At 40.9% G+C, this 20,237-nt stretch overlaps 1 protein-coding gene across 1 annotated transcript in view; it reads right to left on the reverse strand.

Annotated features, from left to right (window-relative positions):
• Positions 1 to 17,698: 17,698 nt before the first annotated feature.
• The window catches only part of FOXP2 (forkhead box P2), a 547,142-nt gene continuing 544,603 nt past the window's right edge, over positions 17,699 to 20,237 (reverse strand). Inside the window, exon 20 of the mRNA XM_045864381.3 lies at positions 17,699 to 20,237. This exon is cut by the window's right edge and continues 696 nt beyond it. The gene's annotated coding sequence lies outside the window, so the exon portion shown is untranslated.

Consider the following 20,237-nt stretch of genomic DNA (forward strand, 5'->3'; position numbering starts at 1 on the left):
GGGCTCGATTCCAGGACCCTGATATCATGACCCGAGCCAAAGGCAGACGCTTAACCAACTGAGCCACCCAGGTACACCAATACTATCCATTTTCAAATGAAAATCTATGGCTTGAAACCTTCTCCTATAGTTGAATCCCCAACCCAGTGTTTATTTGTGTAGATACAACCTGAATGACCCGATTCATTTCTGATTCATTTCATTTGAACAACTGCATAATCACACTACAAGAATAGAGCCTTGAGGGGTTAAAAGGTGAGTGGAGAATGTGGGGGAGTTGCAGCTAATTTCAATGTAAGATGGGCAATTAAATCAAGTATGACTTGGTCAGCAGAACTGCATGGAAAGACAAGTGACTTATAAATAGAATTTCAAGGTGGGGGAAGCGAAGGCCAAAATCTCTTTTCCTGTGACTGCATTCTCAATGATAATTTGACAAAGGCACAAGGGTCCAAAAATTATGGAGGAGAAAATGTCTAACCTTTAGCCTAATGTCTAATTACAATAAGAGAATGCAATAAAATATTCCAGAAAGCAAAAATACACTCAGAGAATAAAAATCAGGGGAAATTATTCCAGTTCTGAACCAACTATTAATGAGACCCCAGTAGGAATACCACCCAATTGTTGGAACCTTGTTAAGGCAGAGGAAGTTAAAAGAAATAAGAGAGGAAAACTCTGAGCAGTCTTATGATTGAAATGAAAGGGGCTCCAGCAACATAAAATAGGTTTAAGATAAGGACCACAATTCCTTTTAGTGGAGAGTATCACATGAAGGTGTTGTAGAATGTGACAAAGTAGAAGCAGACTGTGGGTGAATGGAACATGTTTCAAACCATCATGGTTTCTGGTTCTGGATTCATCATGGCTCTAGATCATCACTTCGATGCTGAAATAAGTCTTTCTACATGAGATACAGTGACTAGGGAGGTGAATTAAATAGAGCAATGCAAGTTTAAAACAAGATATCCAGATGAGTGCTGGGAACAGTTTTTAGTTGCAAGGACAAAGCCAACTGTTACACGGGCTGCCTCCATAAGTCTGTAACACATAACGTGAACATACTCTAAAGAAAAATTGTTGCCCACTATGAGAGGGCCACGTTTTCTAATTAAATGTGAAAACAAATAGTCTCAAAGGGTTAGTGAGAGGTGTTTAACATAGTCATTGTTGCGTGTTAATTCAACCCTATGAAGCCTGATTAGCCACAGTGTAAATGGGCCATTTGAAGAACAGGGTGAGCACCTGGCAGTGGTCAGAAGGAGTGCAGTCATAGGAGAGAGTGAGAGTATCATGGGAGGACTGCATTGGGACTAGTGGGTTAGGAGGTTCTACAAAACAATCAACATGTGTATTAACTCAATGGGGGGAATCCTTTCAAATGCATACATACATTAAATCATCACATGCACTTTAAATATCTTAGTTTTATTTGCCAATTACATTTCAATAAAGTTGGGGAGAAAACACAAAGCAATCACGGACTATTCAGTCCATCAGGACTTGGGATATACTAAAATGCTTTCTACAGGTGGGTGAGCTGCAGACCTCATCTGGTCTGATGCTGAGGCCAAGTTAGCTTTGAGAACGGCTCTGACCACGACCATTCTCTTTCCTTCCGAAGAAGGAACTGTTCATCAAGAAGGTGACCTGTGGCTCACTGCTGGCCCTGAAGCAGATTCATTCAGTTTGGCAGATGCAACCTGAACCTGCTTCTGGTTCCAACGACCTCTGACCACATCACCTGCCACCGTACTCTTGGGCTTGCTTTTTCTAATGGAAAGGCTCAAGAGAGAGCAGCATAGCTGTATAATCAAACAAATGCTCCTATTTCCTGTGACAAAAACCTAAAAAAGCAATTTTACCAAATCCACTTTGTAGGCAGGGATCATGGAGGTCTATAAATATGCTATCCCTTAGGTGCAGAAATTCTGCTAGAGATGCACCATTTTCTGGGACATTTCCAAGAGCAGCGTGACTAGAAGTGGGCTCCCTGTAAAACGGTGGCCAGGCTAAGGAACACACTGGCCACATTTAGTTGAACAGTCATTGGATCTGTAAAGACAGCTGCACTGCTTGGTCTGAATGTATTTGAAATCCATGGCCTATTTTGCATTAGCATGAACCTCTAAGAAGGTCTGTTACCTGTTTTAATTGGAAGATGAATGCATTTCAGGCTGAAATTTGACAAAAACTATTTACTTGGGCAGTGCTGAACCAAGAGTCACATCCTCTCACCTCTTCCACTGGGAAGGGAACTGGAGTTAATGCTTTCAGGACAGGAATAGCATCAATTTGAGTATCACATCTCATACATTGATCCTTCAGAGCTTTGAACAAAGAACAGAATATTAGTCCCCTCATTGCCCAAGGAGGATGTTAACCTGCACCCCTGTAAGAGCGAGGACACCACTAAAGTCACCTTCCCCCGCTGGATGGGCCAGCTGCCAACTGTGAACGGGAACTTGGTTAGAGTAAAAGATTCTTTGTCAGGAATGTGGAAATTGTGACATTAGGGACTAGCCTGGGCTGGAGGATAAAGCTTCAATGAAATTTGCAAGTTCATTTTGGTTTATATACCTGTTGGAGCTGAGACATTAAATGCAGAAGGCTTTTAATCTAGGTATTTTAAACACTACTTGATACCGTGGACTAGTGCCACTCAACAGAGAGTACTTCAAGGACAGAGCTATCTCTGAACCAGAATAAGACCCCAGGAAGGCTGATTCAGCCCAGAGCATTTGGGACGGGGTTATTTTCTTTTGTTTCAACATTCACTTTTGACAGAACTGGCTTTTCTCTTCGCCCCTGCTGGAGAGCTAATAACTTCCTTCACGTTCACCTTACTCCAGTCCCCCACACAGGCGAGTGCAGCTGACTCAATATGCAGGGATGCCCTGTGTTCTATTTACATTTATTTTTATCAGTCATTTGCTATCAAGATACTGAGAGAGATGCCCTAAGTAAGCAAACACAGGAACAGGTCAGGTAGGTTAGCCTGACGAAAAACAACATGGAAGAAATAACTCCGGCGCATAGGCTGCAATTCCGTATTAGAGCAAGTCACAGGCGATACAAAAGGAAGATTACAGCCAAACCCTCTCCTGTCTCAGGCAGTGCTATTTGTTCCTGAGATTTCTAAAGATGTGTTCAATTCCTGCACACATCTGAGAGTTCCACAGCTGTGGCTAACATTGAAAATAAATAATCCAAATCAGCTTGGCCATATTAACTGTGAAATCCACTTTACTAGTGAGATAGAATTTACTTCAGGCCATATAGGTCAATAGCTTTGGAGAGGGAATTCCAAAGATGAAGGCTCTTCATAGAAAATGCTCAGCCTTCAGACCTGTGTAGTTCTAAATCAGAGGGCTTAGCACCTCCAAGCCCTCCAGCTGCTGTGAGGGCAAACCCAGGAAAGAGGTGGTCATTGGATATAACCTAAATCCCCTCTCTGCTGCCTCCCCTCAACCCCTGAAACAGAATGCTGTTGAGGTCTGCTACCTTGATTCCCCTGAAAGCAAAGAGGCAACTCATGAGGTATGGAAGCCTGGAGGGAACAAAGGCAAGTGTGAACGTGTGTGAGCTCATACTTTGGCATGATGAAAAGTAGGTACTCTTCAAAAGGTCTGCTCTGTGGCAGAGGGGCTCGTTACTGAGAGCAGAGCTTCACTGCCCACACAAAGGCAAGTAGAGAGGGAAGGGGCTGAGTGAGGTTAGAAGGCAGACAATATGGAACCAGAGATTGTGGAATCTTACAATCTGTGGGCCACTAGCAAAGTCATTTAAAGATATCGGGACGGGCAAAGAGCAAAGGATGGATTTGGCAGGAAGATGTGTTTTCCTGTTTACTGTGTGCAGGTAGCTTTTGGAAATTTTAGTTGGAAAAAAAAAATGCTTATCAGTCAAAACGACAGTGAATCTGGGGCAGGCAGAGTAACGGCCCCCCAAAGACGTCTACATTCTAATTTCTGGAACTTGTGAATAATTTAGGTTACAAGGCAAAGGGGAATTATGACGTAAATGGAATTAAGGTTGATAATCAGCTCAACCTAAAATAAATAGATTATTCTGGATTATCCTCGGGTCCCAGTATAATCATGGGGGTCCTTATAAGTAGAAGAGGAAGGCAGAGGTTTGAGTGACACAGGGAGTTGGCCTGGGAAGATGGACTGGGAAGGCGGCAAGCCCAGAACGGTGGCAGAGGCAAAGAAACAGGTTCTCCCCTAGTGCCTCCAAAAGAGAACGCAGCCCCGTCAACACCTGGACTTGACTTCACTGAGACTCGTGATGAGCAAATGTAAGATAATAAATTTGTGTTGTTTTATGCCACTTACTTGGTGGTAATTTATTAGAGCAGCAGTAGGAAACTAAGACAGAGCCCAAGGCTTGCTTGGCATGCACACCTGCAGTTTTTCGCATTAAGCTCTGTCTGGGGTGATGACTGCCCGGAAGTCAACAAACACGTGGGGAAAAGAAAATGGGATTTGTTGCCTAAATGGAAAGCGTGCTACTCTTTCTGCTTGGCTAGGCTAGCTCGCATCCTGGTTTCATCTCCTGCATTTTATGTGGTAGCCTGCTGGGAATGAGAACAACATTTAGCACTTATTATCCCAGGAGAACTAATTTCCAACACATAGTTGATCCCAGCACTGTTAGGTTGATCCTAAGGGATGACTTCTTAAGCGATCAGCCATATAGCTAAAGGCTGTTTGACCAAAGAATGGGACAGTCACCTGTCATCTTGTGGTTTCTGAATACCCGAAACCCAACTGTTACAAAATATTTCTCTCTGCACTCCTGGGGGCTGCGGGGCAGGTAGGGTTGGGAGACAGGGTGGGGAAGATGGTCCTGTTTTACTTTCAAACTCAGGATGAGATTAAGGAAAAGACAGTGTCTGTGCCACATTCAAGGTCATTCAGAAGAGGCAGTGTTGTAGGTAGAAAAGAATTCCAGGACACAGAAAGCTGGGCTTCCAAATCGCCAACACATTCACCTGAGAACTGAAAACTACATTAACTTCCGGTGGGGAGATGAGAATGGGGAAATGTACCTGAGGCCAAATATCCAATGTAACCCAGCTTTTCTTTTAATTTGTATGACTATTCATGTGACAGGTAAAACTAAAAAATTTAGAATTTGGTCCATCTCTATGACATCATACATTTTTAAATATAATACATTGTTCACAGCACACGGCACATAACTGTTCATTAATGATCTTTATCCTTTGATAAAAAGACACTACTAAAGTTATTAGAGAAGACTGGAGAGAGACTAAGGTGGGGTTTGTTAAAGACATTGTCTCTTTCATTTGTACCCTGATGATTCTTACTACCTGGTGACCCTATTATATTTTCAACAAGTGGCTAATGGGAATGGTCTGGTGCTAACTGAACTTAAGGACTGAAGAGGAGCCAGTGGGTGAGCCCTGGGGCGTGGTCTCCTCTGAATGAGCAAGCATATTTTCAACACAATTGGCTGTCTAATCACGTGTTGCAAACTTGGCTGATGTATTTGGATGTGTAAGCAATTATGTTTCCGTTAAAAGCCTTGGTTGGTAATGCTTTTGCTCTCCATTTCTTACAACTGAACTAACAGAGGGAAGAAATTGTATGGAAATGGTTTTCAATATGTTTTGTTTTGCTTTTTAACTTTTCTTTTCAAAACATTTTTTAATTAAGCTAGCCAAAGGATCCAAGGTTTATTATACCCCCAAATACCACATAAAATAGATAACAAAGAGAAAAAGAAACAGTGGAGAGTAAAAGTAGTTTGGCCAATAAAACAACTTCTGATGAGAAAAACCTACATGTTTGCATTAAACCACATCATTTACATGTGATTAATTATACTGAATACCTCTCTGTACTAGCCACAGCGTTGGTTCTGAGTACTGAGGAGTAAGACTGTGTGGTCTCTGACCTCAAGAAACATCTCTCAGAGTTGGCCTTTGACAGATACTGGCTAAATGTCTCAGTCACCTGAAATTTCATGAGATGAGACCCTTCATTTCCAAAAGAACAATAACTATAAACCACAGGCTCTGACTATTTTGCTTTTCAATAACCAGTCCTACCATAGCATCCAACAAGATTTTTGTAGCCCATCTAACACGTCATGTTGCTAATTAATTTCAAAATTGTTTGCATTAATTCACCGGGTGCCAAGAAACAGCAGTCATGCTGTTGCCTCCAATCATTTGGGAAATTAGGCAGATCACAAAGAAATTTTTTTAAAAAGCCATATCTTTCACAGAAATATGGAATTCGCGTCTCTGAAAACACTTGTTCTTGCAATCACTTCCTGCAGACGTTGCACACAACAGCGCTTCAGAATTTCAACTTCAGTAAGAACGTATCATTCTTTCATTAAAATGTCTCCACGTGCAAAACCAAACTCAAGCTTCGCATGCAAGCAGCTGTGGGGAAATATAAGCTCTACATTTGAATTCCAGCTCTTCTGCTAATCTGCAACATTAGCGACTTCACTGTAGCCCTTTCCCATCTGATCAACAGGGAAACTTCCCATATCACGGAATGGTTTTGAGCGTCAAATATGAGGACATAGGAGAATTCGCTTAGGAGAGTGCCTGGCATACAGAGAATCTCTGAAGACCTACATCTAAGAGAGGAAGCCCCCAAACATCTAGCTTTGGAAACACAACAGGGCTCCCGCCAACGGGCACAGACTCAGGCAACTGAGAGGGCTCTTAAAGGGCCCACGTCCTCCTTGCGGACTCACCTGCCCAGAGGTCCAGCACAGAAGCAGCCGGTGGCGAGGTGCCCAGACTAAGAGAGACATGTTTGCTGGTCTTGGGAGGATTGGTCTGAGGGGCAGGCGACTGCTTTGGAGAGCATCCGGACGCCTGCCAGGACGCGCCCCACGGCCGAAGGCGAGGCGTGCCATCTTAGGCTCACCATCCGCTGTGCCGCAGCGCGCAGGCGCAGGCGCCGACTCCCCGCCCCCCCCACCCCCGGGCGTGGTCAAAGAGTTGAAATAAGTACTGACAGTAAGATTTTCAAAATACATTTGCAAACTCTGTCAAGAAGATTTTAAGTGGCTTTCCATGACAATGGAGGTTTAGTATTGAAGACGATTGTATGAATTCTTCTGGTGTTCAGCGTTATAATGTGGAGTTTACCTTGAGAACTGATGAGATGGTGTCACCTGCCTGGCAAGACTTTCCGTGGCCATCCTGGCACTTTGCGTATATGCATGACTTTGAAGTTTGGATTTGTCAGTGAAAAGAATAATATAACATTTAACATTCACTGTCACACTTAGCAAATGAACATATCCAATGAACCTAGATTTTACTTTTTCTGAAATTCTTCCCAGTATGTTGCTCCCCATTATTGCTCATGAAGATACACACCAACTTCTTAACCTTTACAGTGTTCTTGCTCTCCTGGGAACAACCCATGATTTCTGGAGCACAGAAATCAACGGAGTGAGTGTTCATGCAGACTTAGCTCTTTTCCCCCTGCCAGACACTGTAGCTAATTCTTTTGGTTGCCCTTCTCACATCAGATTCTTCCCTTTTGAGGGCACGGGCATTTTGGATTTTATAAGAGACAGCCTGGGCTTAACACTCAGGATTTGCCAGGGGCTGACCGGTAACGCCACCAGTGGTTGGTGATCCAAGTGTGGACCTAAGCCACAAGTCCAAAGGGCAACCCTAAACCCAAAAGATCATTCTTAAGGAAAGCAGAGGCAGGACTTCAGCCCCAGGAACAGACAGAAGCACAGTGGGAAAACCATGGGCAAGGATAAAAACCACCAACAGGGGTTACTGCAGATATCAGGACCACCAGAAGTGTGTGTAGGGGGGAGTGGATGGGGTGCATAAGCCCAGGGGACTTCAGAAATAAAGGCAGACTCAAGAGGGGCAGGCAGAGCTTGGGAGTGAAAAGCTGATATGCTCCGTAACACAGGGCTCTGGGACTCCACCAGCTGCATGTACATAGAGTGGGTTAACCACTGATTGCTCTCAGTTATATTCCTAAAAGGGCTCTTTCTTTCCACAATCAGCTCCTCCACTAGGAATCTCTGTGTTAATTAGTCTCCAATGTGCTTCTCTAATAGGATGTTCAAGTTGAAGTGTTCATCAGGAGATTGGTAAAGAGATTTATTTTGGGGAGAGCATTGCCTTTTTGGAGGAGGGATAGGGAGGTTGCTGATTTCTCATCCCAAACCTAGTAAGGGGGCTTCTGGAAGACAATGACAAGAACTTTTAAACGTGTTCCCCAAAGTTCAGCGACCCAAAGGTCTGGTGCCTGACTCATACTTGAAATAAGTAATGCTGACCTTGGACACAAGACTGACTCCTGGCTGGAGATGCTAAGAGGTAGAGAAGGGTTAATTGCTTTGCTGGAAAAATTGGGATGGGCCTACCAACCTGTGTTTCTTAGGGAAGTAGATATGATAATGTAGCCCAAAATCTGGGCTACATTGGTGAGAGAGCCAGTATGGAATTGTTGGAGTCCTGCCTGACTATGGCACTGAGAAACTGGAGAAGTAGAGCATGCAGGCTTGGGAGGAGGAGTGGAAAGCCACCACTTTGAATACAGAGGCTTTTTGGTGGTTTTTTGAAGAGGAACTACCGAAGGGATGCCCCCTGAAAAGATTCCCCCCTCACTTTAAAAAATAGTTGACTTATACATAAGCTAGGGCCAGAAAGAAACTTCAAAGCAAATAAGAGCTGGAGTTTCTTGCCTTTCCTGCCTCAACCCTTTCAGAACCATCCCCCAGCCACTTACCTCCTCCCAGCCATTTTGATCCTGCTGACCAGACAGTGCAGCTGTGAATGAGGACCTGGGCAGGGCTGCAAAGCAGAAGGTAACCATGGTCTTCACCCCACAGCATAGCTCCAGCGTGAAGCAAGTATGAGCTAGAGGAGGGCAGAGGGTATCATCCAAAGTCAAGATCAGAGTTTTTACTAAAACATGAAACTGTGCTGTAAATGTCCTATTTGTGCATTTTGTGACCTCAAGTGATGATAGAAATGTATACTACCAAAAAGAGAGCTGATAAACCATGGGACTTGCCCAGGTTCTAATATGGTGCAGCAGATCACCCTGCTAAATTAAGCTTAGAATGTGAACAAAATGAATTACCTTTTGATTATATTGTTTGAGTGATTGCTATTCAATTTACATTTTACATACTTGGTCACCTAAGTTGGACATCTAGGAACCATCCTAAAGTCCCCCCTTTTTCTCATTTTCTACATGTACTCTGCCAATCAAAACCTAGAGATTTTACTTGCTAAATATGTTTTAACCTATTCCTTCATCTTCATCCTAAACTGTTTTGGTTGAGGTCTTCATCAAACTCAATATGTTTCCTTAACTGGATCTGAGCCTTTGGGCTCAGCCTATGTCTCCATTAAATATGCTTTGAATAGTGCAGCAATTCCAAAAAGAAAGAGTTAATGTTTTATATTGGCTTCCCGACTAGACTCTTGAAAAAAGAAAGGGCGAGCTCAATGGGGCATAGTAGGTATAGGTCACAACAATAGATTGGAAAGAGAATCAACGGACACCCCCTCCATCACCTGCAGGAGAGCGAGGTGATGGTGCCACATTGTCTTCAACCTAATTCCCATGTGTATCCCTTTTTCTTTAGATTCAGGTCTTTTGCTAATTGATTTGTAACTTTATTGCCTGTTTGTCAGTTGACTGCCAACCCAAGAATTGGATATATTTCATGAGACCAAACCACAGAGAATTAAAAAGAAAAAGGTGAACAATGGAGGAGAAAGTGAAAAACCAGTTGATACTGAAAATTCAAATCCTATTCAAAGAAGTTTCCGATGAGTACATTTTAAAATGTTATCTATTTCTTCGGATCCACAAAGCAACAGCAACAATGCTACGGCTAACACTTCACTGAGCAATTCTTATGTGCTGGAAGAACTTGTGGTCACTTTATTCTCATCAACAGGATATTTTCTTACATGTTCTTATCAGTAGGATGCAGGCTCATTGAGGGTAGGGCTCTCTCTTGGCCTTTGTTCACAGCTATGCTCTCCAGGGCCTAGAGTGTGGTCTGGTTTGTCGTCGACGCCAAATAAGTATGTGTTGAATAAATGAGTGAATGGATGCGTTGAGTCTTCTGTCACAAAGCCCTGTGAGTTACGAATATTCATCACGCTCATCCTGCAGTTCACGAACCTGGCCTCCTGAACCACGAAACCCTCAGGATTCTGCAGATGGCTTCCGAATCTACTCCAACCTGCCTGTGATGACTTGCTCCTCTTGCTTTCATTTTCTGCTCCACTTCTTTATCTAGTTCCTTGTCTCCCTCACGGCACATGCAATATGCAAAAAAGGCACAGCCAGCAACTATGACCCACAGCTGTACAACCGATCTGCGGTGAAGACGCTTTGGAGCCAAAATTGGGGATTCGGAGTCACCCAGTCTCCTCACTCCAAGCCAGCTTACCCCAGTCAGAATAAATAACTCATTATTTATTGAAATTGGGTGTTGATTAGCTCTTGAAAGCAGCACATATTTGCTGGGGTTTTGTTTGTTTGTTTGACCTATTGAAAAAATAATTACTTAGATCATGATTACTAAGTTCAGTCATCTGGTTTAGATTTATTCTTTATTTTTAAATTTTGTTTTTTAGGGGCGCCTGGGTGGCTCAGGTGGTTAAGCGACTGTCTTCGGCTCAGGTCATGATCCTGGAGTCCCGAGATCGAGTCCCGCATCGGGCTCCCTGCTCGGCGGGGAGCCTGCTTCTCCCTCTCCCTCTGCCTGCCGCTCTGCCTACTTGTGCTCTCTCTCTACCGCTCTGTCAAATAAACAAATAAAATCTTTTAAAAAAAATAAATTTGTATTTATTTATTTATTTATTTTTAATTTTTATTTAATTTTATTTTATTTTGGAGAGGGTGAGGGACAGGAAGAGCAAAGGGAGAGAGAATCTTAAGCAGGCTGCACACCCAGCATGGAACCCAATGTGGGGTTCGATCTCACAACCTGAACTCTGACCTGAGCGGAAATCAAGAGTTGGACGCTTAACTGACTGGGCCATCCAGGTTTAGATTTTTAAGAGAGTGAATCGATTATAGTGAAGCTGAAAGAGACCTTCAAGGACAGTGGTGAAACACCCTTTTTTTCTAAACATATGAGCAAACCGTGACAGAGAGGGAGGGAATCTGTTCAAGGCAACCCACTGAGTCAGTGAAGAATCACTGGAAGAAGCTAAGCCTCCAGAGACCTAGTCCTCTGCCTTCCACATCCATGTGCTGGGCTAGCTTCCTCCTCACGGGTTCATCTGTCAGGCATTTGATTTAATTACACGCCAATTTGAGAACAGGATGCGTCAAGTTGGATGAGACCAATGATTTTCTTCCACCTATTATGCTTTTTCAAAAAGCGGCAACAGGAAAAATTAGGTGGCAGTCTGTTACTTACCCCTTAGGCCTGGCATGCCCTTTATGTTCTCCTATTACATTTGCTTTCATTGCTATTTAAGATTTTGCGGCTTAATGTTTTCTGTAAGGTTCGACACAATCTTGAGTCTTAGAGCATGCTCACATTCCACAGTTCTGTATCCAGAAAAGGATATTAGAAATTGAATCTGCACTAAAGGGATACAGAATTTAATGAGGTCCTTCTATAATGGACAACTTTTTGGGGGTGCAGGGGGAGGTGGGTGGAAAGAAATTCAACTCCGAAATATGAATATTATGTTTGGATAACTACACTGAGGGCCTGATGTAATCAAACTCCCAATTCAGCAACTTTCAAGGAAACAAATCCTTGCCAACCCTTGACCTTCATACCACCTAACTGACTCGAGGAACCCATGGCCCAGTGGAAGGATGTTGAGGAGGTGGAAAATCCTACTCCGAGGGGAACCCTAATGGCAATTCTCAGGCCGATTGTCATCCATAGTCAGAAGTTCCTCTTACATACGATTGCTCTAGCACAGTCCGGTGAGAGGGTTAAAAGTGAGTCTGTTCTGTCTGTTGGATATGGATTTACTGGGACTGTCACTTTTGGCTTCTTGATTAGGAGGAAAGTCTATTTTCCTTAGAGCCTAACAACAGGCAGTACAGGGGACGGTGTGCAGAGACTGCGTGCTGCTGAGCGGGGGCTGGCATGGCCAGCCGTGGGAGCCTATGAAGGACACAGTATTCTCCACAATCATAAGAGCAAAGGCTTCAGGCACCAGAGTTCCAGAGTCTGGAATAGAGGGGATTGTGTCCAGAGGATACATGTTATAACATGTACTCAGGTCATCTACCTCTCCATCCAGGTGGGGTCTGAGAAACATGGTTAGATAAACATGGCCAAGGTCAAATGGAGACTTCCCATTTAAGATAGTGCTTCAGGGGTTCTCATGTATATAGGTCTTCCAGATCCCTTCATTTAGGACTCCTGGAGGAGGAGAAGTTGTTTGAACTGGAACTATTTACATTAAGGATTTTGAGAGAAAGATAAATTTAAACAAAAGTTCACTTCTATCTAACAAACATATCTCAGAGCAATCCAAAGGCTTGGCTACAAATGACAGAATAAGGAAGCTGTCCTGGAGCCCCAACAGATCAAACTTCAGCCTCCTATGAAAGCCCCTCCCATGTGCACCTGAGCATGTGCCTCAATTCCCTATGAATGGAAATCATTTGGGTAGTCCCTGAGTACCTACTAAGTATGGAGACAATATTTAGGGCTTGGTGGCTAACAGAGATTCACCAAATTTAATAGTCTCACCAGTTACACTTTCCACTTATCCTGCTTTAATGCTGAATATCCCAGTTTGAGATTGTTCCCAATTCATTGATCCCATTCACTGATAACCCTCTCGGTTCTGACCCACAGGGTGAATACTTCTCGGGGCTCACTGCCATTGGTGAGCCAGACATGGATTGGTACATCAGTGGACTTCATATTCTACTCCCTTTCCTGTTCACATGAGAGAAGTTACTAGTAGATGATGGCACATTTTCTTCTAAAGTGAAGTTAAGGTCTCATAGTCATCAGGTATTTATTGAACTTCTACTCTGTGCCGGTGCTCCAGGTAGTCAGTGTGAATCAATCAGGGTTGACAAATTATATGAAACCAGTTTTCCATTTAAGGCCCAGATCCTACATTCAATCCCACTCTGTTAGACAGTGTATGGAGTAACACATCCCAGCTGGTTAACTCCCACCAATGCCCTCTCTCGCCAAAGGGCTACGCCATGGGAAGCTTCCTGCACTAGAAAGGGCTCAGTATAGCTTAGTCAAGAACATTCTGGATTATCCAATACTGGCGGCCATGTTTTCTTAAACGTCAAAAGGTAAATGGATGGTTTTTGTGACCCTGTGGGCAAGTAAAGCTTATCGACGCAAAATCCACCTTTGAAAAAAGTTATAGTGATCACCAAATATGAAGTTGCTACCTATTAGCTTTTTGATGAGCTCTGCTCCACGGGAAGCCTGCTTCTCCCTCTCCCACTCCCCCTGCTTGTGTTCCCTCTCTCGCTGTGTCTCTCTCTGTCAAATAAATAAATAAAATCTTTTTAAAAAAATATCACTGTTTACAAGCCATAATTCCTGGGTTCTCTGGTGTACAATATAAAAACTTTTCCCTCCTGATTTTGATTAGGTTTCTTGGAAATATAGCCGGATATGTCATTTAACTTCTGCCAAGGAGCTTAAAGCCTCTTTTTTGATGCCTGATCTCAATGTATCTCTCAAATTTTATGTATCACATGTGCTCTTTAAGTGACCCAGTAATTTTTTTAAATGCTAGAAATAACAATTGTAGTTTCAGAATGTCCCCCTTAGAAAATTGAGATAGTAATGGTTAACTGCCTAGACTGCTCATTCAGCAAAATGATAGCATGCGTTATCCAATAATAATTTCAAATTTATGTGGAGAAAAATTAATGAAATATTTCCTTTTTGTGGTGGACATTACTATAAGATTATTTATAAAATGATGGAAAAATGAAAGGTGAAATAAATATTGTCAAATAACAAACATAACCAATTATGTATCAGAATAAATATTAAATCAACACTCAACAGTGGCAGATAAGGAGAATATATGTGAGAACCAGATATCAGAGACTGGAAACAACCAAAATGCTGGATTCTTTCATGAGACTCACACGGATTGTCATGGGCTCTTGGGAAATCAGTTTGACCTGTAGAAGTATTTTCAAATTCATTTAATTCTATGCAATCTTATTCCTTTTCATTAACTTTGAACTAATCCTTATTACCAAAGAGGCCAAAACTATAAATCAATGTGTGGCATTGGTAGAAAGATTTTGATATTATTTCAAGACTTTTAACATCTAGGTCCAATGTCTGCAGATGAAATGTTTCTATTGAGGTTCTGTTGATTTGATTTCTTGTAGATTAGCTGCTTCGCTGTTCTTTCTCTGATGAAAGGCACCAAATAGAACACTTGTACGCTGGTGTAGAGTTCAATTCCAAGGACTTTCAGGTCGGTGCTCACTCAAATTTTTGAAAAAAGTTTTCAAAAAAAATTTCCCCCCAAAGCTTAATTTTCTGGCTGTGGAGGCTATGTGAATATATGATCGTAATAACTCTATATTAGGACAAATATCATTTTTAAATTTTATAACTTTCCTCTGAGATTGCTTGTTAATTTTTTCCAGCACATTTCATCTAAAAGGATTTATCATTTTATATGTTGCATTTTCTATAGCTTCGTTTAAATATATTTAAAGGAGAATTAAGCAGGGAAGACAAGTCAGGTGCTCCCTCCCCTGTGTCACATGCCCCAGGATACTAAGGATAGAGACTGCCTTGGAAGGTAGGAAGAGAGTGGTGGCGCGGCGGCTTTGCGTCAGATCAGCATCCACCTGGGGTTATGGGAACACGCGAGCGGCTCTGCGCAATTGCCCCAGGGCAATAGCAAATTGTTACTGATGCACAGGCTCTATCGGCCAGGAATTGAGAAGAGAATCACAGAGCTGGTCGAGTTTCAAATTGATGACCTCTTCAGTTTTATAGTTGTGACATGAAGAGTTGAACAATTACTTATCATGGTGGGCCAGAGCAGGCACATTTCCTTGAGTAACTTTTCCTTATCTCGTCTCCTTTCTACACACCCCACACTCTGCATGTGAATGTTCTCTGTCAATCTTTCGACCTCACTGATCCTCAAATATGAAGACGGGGACAATCATTTCTCTTATGTAGATGTTCTTATTTTCTGCAGGAGCCCTGGAAACGAAAGACCCATGAATTGAGAAGATCAGATCAGCTTCAACTATAGGAGATTGGGTGGTATTTATTTCAAAGACTCTCAAGTAAACCTTCACAGCAGAGTGTGAAATCAACAATATACATTTAGGGCTTAAAGTTATGGTTTTATTTCTGAAGTATGCACGTGTGAGTGTTCATAGGTGCATACATTGGCTTAATACATCAGCATTAACACAAGATGCAAATTCCTCAGAAAATGATAAACTCACTGCTACTGATCTTTCCATTTACTTGGCTGTCACATCGTTCCTCTTAGTCTGTGTTGTTGGTGACTGAACATAGAGAGTCAAAGGAAAAATATATCAAATTGTGGGTGAAGCCATACTTTTGTATCTTAAGTAATCTTGTACTCTGGTGTTTAAACATTTTTGCGTGCAATTTAAAAACCGATTAATGGTGAAGAGATGTAGTTTTAAGTTCTTTTCCATCATTGGCATTTAAATGTTAGAATTTGTCTGAATAACATTTTATAAAAGATCTGAAACAGTAAAGACTTGGATACTTAGCTTTCATTTTCCTGCCTGGAGAAAATGGTTAGAATGTGACTTACCACCTGTATTTCTCTTCTGTTTAGTTAGACTTTAGGTTGCCATAGTGTTGTTGTTGTTTTTAACTTTGAAAAAATCCAAACTAATTTAGTGACCAGTTTTTTACAAAGCAGCTGAATCCTCCATTGATGCAACTCAACGTATCTGGGTACCACAGTGTTTTAAAATATAGAGTGACATGAGTTTGAATTTAGACGTAAGTACAAAACATTTGCTGAGTAAGTTTTTTTTTTTTTAATTGTTGGTTTTAATCTGTAAATTGTTCTCCTTGCATTAGAGCATAGAGAATGTAAGGATTCACATCTTGTTCTACAGCCTTAAGGAAGTTAACAAAATATACTGGGCGGGGGCAAGTTGGCATTCATTTACTTTAGACTAATTGAGAGTGAAAACTGAATTCTAAGTTTCAAGGAAATTAATCTCATGTTCACATTTCTGTTGAAACAATTTTTTTTTTTTTTATCCTGTGGAAAGCTCTTCCGTCAAGGTACTCTTCCACTGGGATGACAGAAAACATTCAATTACGCATAAAATAAAAATATACTCAACATATTCATTTTCTTTTTATTTTGGATTATGACAGATCTAGGAGTATATACTGAAGGTAGAGAAAAAGGCAAACTTTCTTCTGCAGAGGCCCTGTCCTGCCTGTCTTTGCTCCCAGTCAAGGTCTGGGAGTGCTTGCTGGACGCATTAAGAAGCGCGTTCCCTTAGAAAGCGACTGGCCCTACCCCTGTGCATTCTCCTAAACCACAGCAGAATCCATGGCTGTGACTGGTGTTTGGAGCCCAAAAAAGGATATAGTAAAGAAGAGTCATAAAGTTAAAAAGAATAAAGTAATCATGTTTTCCCTTTTTTTTATGTTCAGAATTTATGATGTCAAATTCTATTAGGATAAAAACATGAAAACATGAGATGATTATGTGAGGAAGCCAATTTTGAACGTGAAGATAGTTTTTAACATAATGTATTTGACAAGCAGCCCCCGCTTTTATTGACTAAATTCGAGTATGGTTTGGTTTATGAATCCCCAATTCCTAAGGAAATGATTTTAAACAAATTGTGGCACATGTGTACACAAATTTATGACTTGGCTCTGGCAGGGAAGAATGGTCTCTCCGAAAGAATAAAATCCTAGGGGTTATAAATGGGTCAAAAAGAATTAGATTTTTTATTTATACTTCAGAAATGTAATCAAGTGAATGAAATGGTTTCATATACATTTTTACATCCAACAGCAGTGACACACTGTTCATACATTAATTCTATAGGAAAATGTACATCCTTCTTTTTTTGCTAAGTAAGGTTTGCCAAGTGTTCATGGACAAAACACCTTTCATTGCAACCTGAACTAGTGGACTAACAAGGGTAAGCCGTGTTCCTTTCAATAGCTTTATGGCATTAATAAAGCTATTGTCCAAATGCATGTTAATATTGGCATGTGCAGGATGAAGTCTCACAAATTCTTCAAAATGTGAACGCCCAATTTGAGAACTTTACAAAATAGTGTAATGGATTTTGTGACTGAATCTGCCCAGGGACATTAAAGTCCAGGATGGTTTATTTTAAGTGTACTTCTGAGGCTCTATTCCTAGCTGACTAGTCTTCGATTCCCTAATCACAAAGAAATGCATTCTTATGAAGTTAAGCAGCTGTAGACACAGAATGCTGATGACATTTTCTCCATAGCTGAGTTATCTAAAGAAAACCCAGGTAGTGGTAATTCTACCAAATACTTGTAACATTCACATGAAATTTTAATTGATTTTCAAACAGTACAACTGTGCCATGAATCCAACCACATAGAATATAAGCCTTAAGCCCACTAGGTTTAAGCAATTGTGTCTTTGTAGACTAAAACTATGTAAAATAAAATCTGATAACTCCCTGGTGTTAGAGGTAGACAGTTTTCTTTCAAATCCTAGGTTTGGTCCTTTATTTTATTCAGCAGTGAAAGCCATGAATACAGAACGAATAACAGCTGTTACAATTCTCAACCATGACTTCTAATGTCAGAGAATTCAAAGTATGAACATAGTACACAGTAATGAAAAGTATCAAAAATTAGTTTACCTCAAAAAAGATAAATAAAACAGGTATAGTCCACCAATACATAAACAGATGTTTGTGCTACAGTTAAAATTTGCTGTATACAAAAGATCATAGTCCCCATAATCAGCTTATGATAGAAGCAAGAATACATGAGCCATTTAAATTGTCAGACATTATGCTTTATAAGGTATGCACAGAAGTTCAAGCAATAAATACATACATTAGTTCAAAGCCTTACAATAGCTACGCAAAGCAGATGCAGAAAAGCAGATTTGCTATTACTAGCAAGCAATGATATAAGAGTAAAAATTCATGAAATGCATTAAAGCAACATTTTTCTTAGAAAAAGTCTGGTCATTTATGGGTCCACCAACATTTTTACATAATATGCACAATTATCAAAATACAGACCAAGCATTTCAGAAAACTCCAAAAAACCTAAAATCTATTTTCAAAGCAATTGCAGTTTTGGAGGTTTTTCTGGTATAATGTGCAAGCAGCTATTTTTTAAAATTGTATTCATATAAAACCCATGCAAAACTCTACAGGTATATGCATTCTGTGGCTGAGACTTCCTTTCAAAAGTTTTGTAACTGAGGTATGCATACTTTAGCATCGTAGTCTTAGGCCACCCTCCTGATGGTACAGCTCTCACAGTTACTTTCAGTCCCTCAAAGCCTTTTGAACATGCACCTGAAAGACCCATTTTCCCTTCAGATAATCCTTACAGTAGGATCCTAGATGACTGAAAACCATCCTTCACAATACCAATCTTTCTTTCGAAACCATATCGGAAACTTCCCGTCCATTGATCATGACCCAAAGACAAACATAATGAAAAGTAGCAGTTACTGTGACGTTCTCACGTTTCATGCAATCTGCCGTAATTGTTCTAATTTTTTTTTCTTTTTTTTCTTTTTTTTTCTTTTTTTTTTGCAGAGGTAGAAGCTTTCAGAAAGCCTTTTGGGTATGTGGGAAAACCCTTTGAAAGCCGTTATGTCCTTTTATTTGGTGTGATAGATGACTGGGTATCTCTCTAACTCTATTTGCTGACTTCAGCAAAGAATAAATGATGAGCTTAGTTTGCAAGAACCGGCTCCATCACATGGAACTGGTACGTATGTTAAGCTCTAGCAGCCACCTTCTGTCAAAACTGTTTGTAAAGCAATAACCATAATCAGGTTATGAGGTCCCTTGGTTGGGGGAAAAAGTATTATCAAGACTTGGCACAGCACATGAAAAGCAACACGTAAAGTTTCTAGGTTTTAAGCAAACATCTGACTATGCTATTTTCAACCACACCATAACGCGTTATCATAGTTTTGGGGTTTGGAGTTGTCAAGAAAACCAGCGTTCCAACAATTTGGCCTGTGCAAGTCTTTGAAAGGGAGCGTATTGTTAGTGTTAATATCCCGTATAAGCAGAGGCAGAATTATATGTAACTTTGGTTTGACTGAAAATAAATACCATGGACTACAATTGCTATAATCTTTGCTTTCAGTGTAAAAACTCAGCTAGATCACTTTAAAATCAATATGAAATTAATTTTTGGCTTTACTAGACCTTTTATGTTTGGTTCCTACTTTTGTTTTTTCATTATAACTTAAGACTATAAAAAATAGTACACAACAAAGATTCAGACCATACACGTCATCTTCTAACAACATGTATTCACCACCGAAAGTAAGTGACTGGATGGGGGAAAACAAAAACACAATGTACTATATATATAACAATATGCAATCTGCATTTGCATCAAGTACATAATCGTTTTGGTCAGTGATCCACATTTGTTGCTTTCTAGCACATCATAACGTCCACTGCGGATTTTGTCCTCACCTCTGTCTTTATGAAAGCAAATCTTCATTGCGTTTAGATGGACTTTTGGCCTCAGAAGATTACTCTGTGACTGAATTAACTTTTTAGTTGTGGTTTTGTCATATTCGATTCTTTGTTTAGGGCTAAATGAAAAGATCCCAGAGGTCATCAGAAAACAGCAGGTAGTTCATGGAAAAGGTTCCTTTGTACTAATTGAAGTTACAGAAGGCTGACCAAAGCATGTGGCTGCTTCTGTCCTTGAGCTCTTGGCCATGGTTAGAGTTGGCTTTGGTTTGCAGCTGTAGCCTTTGACTGTGTTTGCAGGTAGACAAAGCTTTATCACAAGGAGGTAAAGAGTACAGTTGTAAGATCTATGCAGATATGCAAATGTTTCTATGGTGCTTGCACAGATAATGTTAGCTTAGGATTGCACTTTACATCTTAACACTAACAGCACAGACTGGAAGCCTAAGGTTTTAGATGGTCGCAACAGTCTAATTACTGTGTTTTGTAATAACTAACTTATGTCATTTACAGTTGGTGGCACCAACATAAAAAACTAATGTTCTGTTGTTT

This window comes from Mirounga angustirostris, unplaced genomic scaffold (assembly GCF_029215605.1).
Source record: "Mirounga angustirostris isolate CCGP_5_RB_7025 unplaced genomic scaffold, mMirAng1.0.hap1 SCAF_12, whole genome shotgun sequence".
Taxonomy (NCBI): domain Eukaryota; kingdom Metazoa; phylum Chordata; class Mammalia; order Carnivora; family Phocidae; genus Mirounga; species Mirounga angustirostris.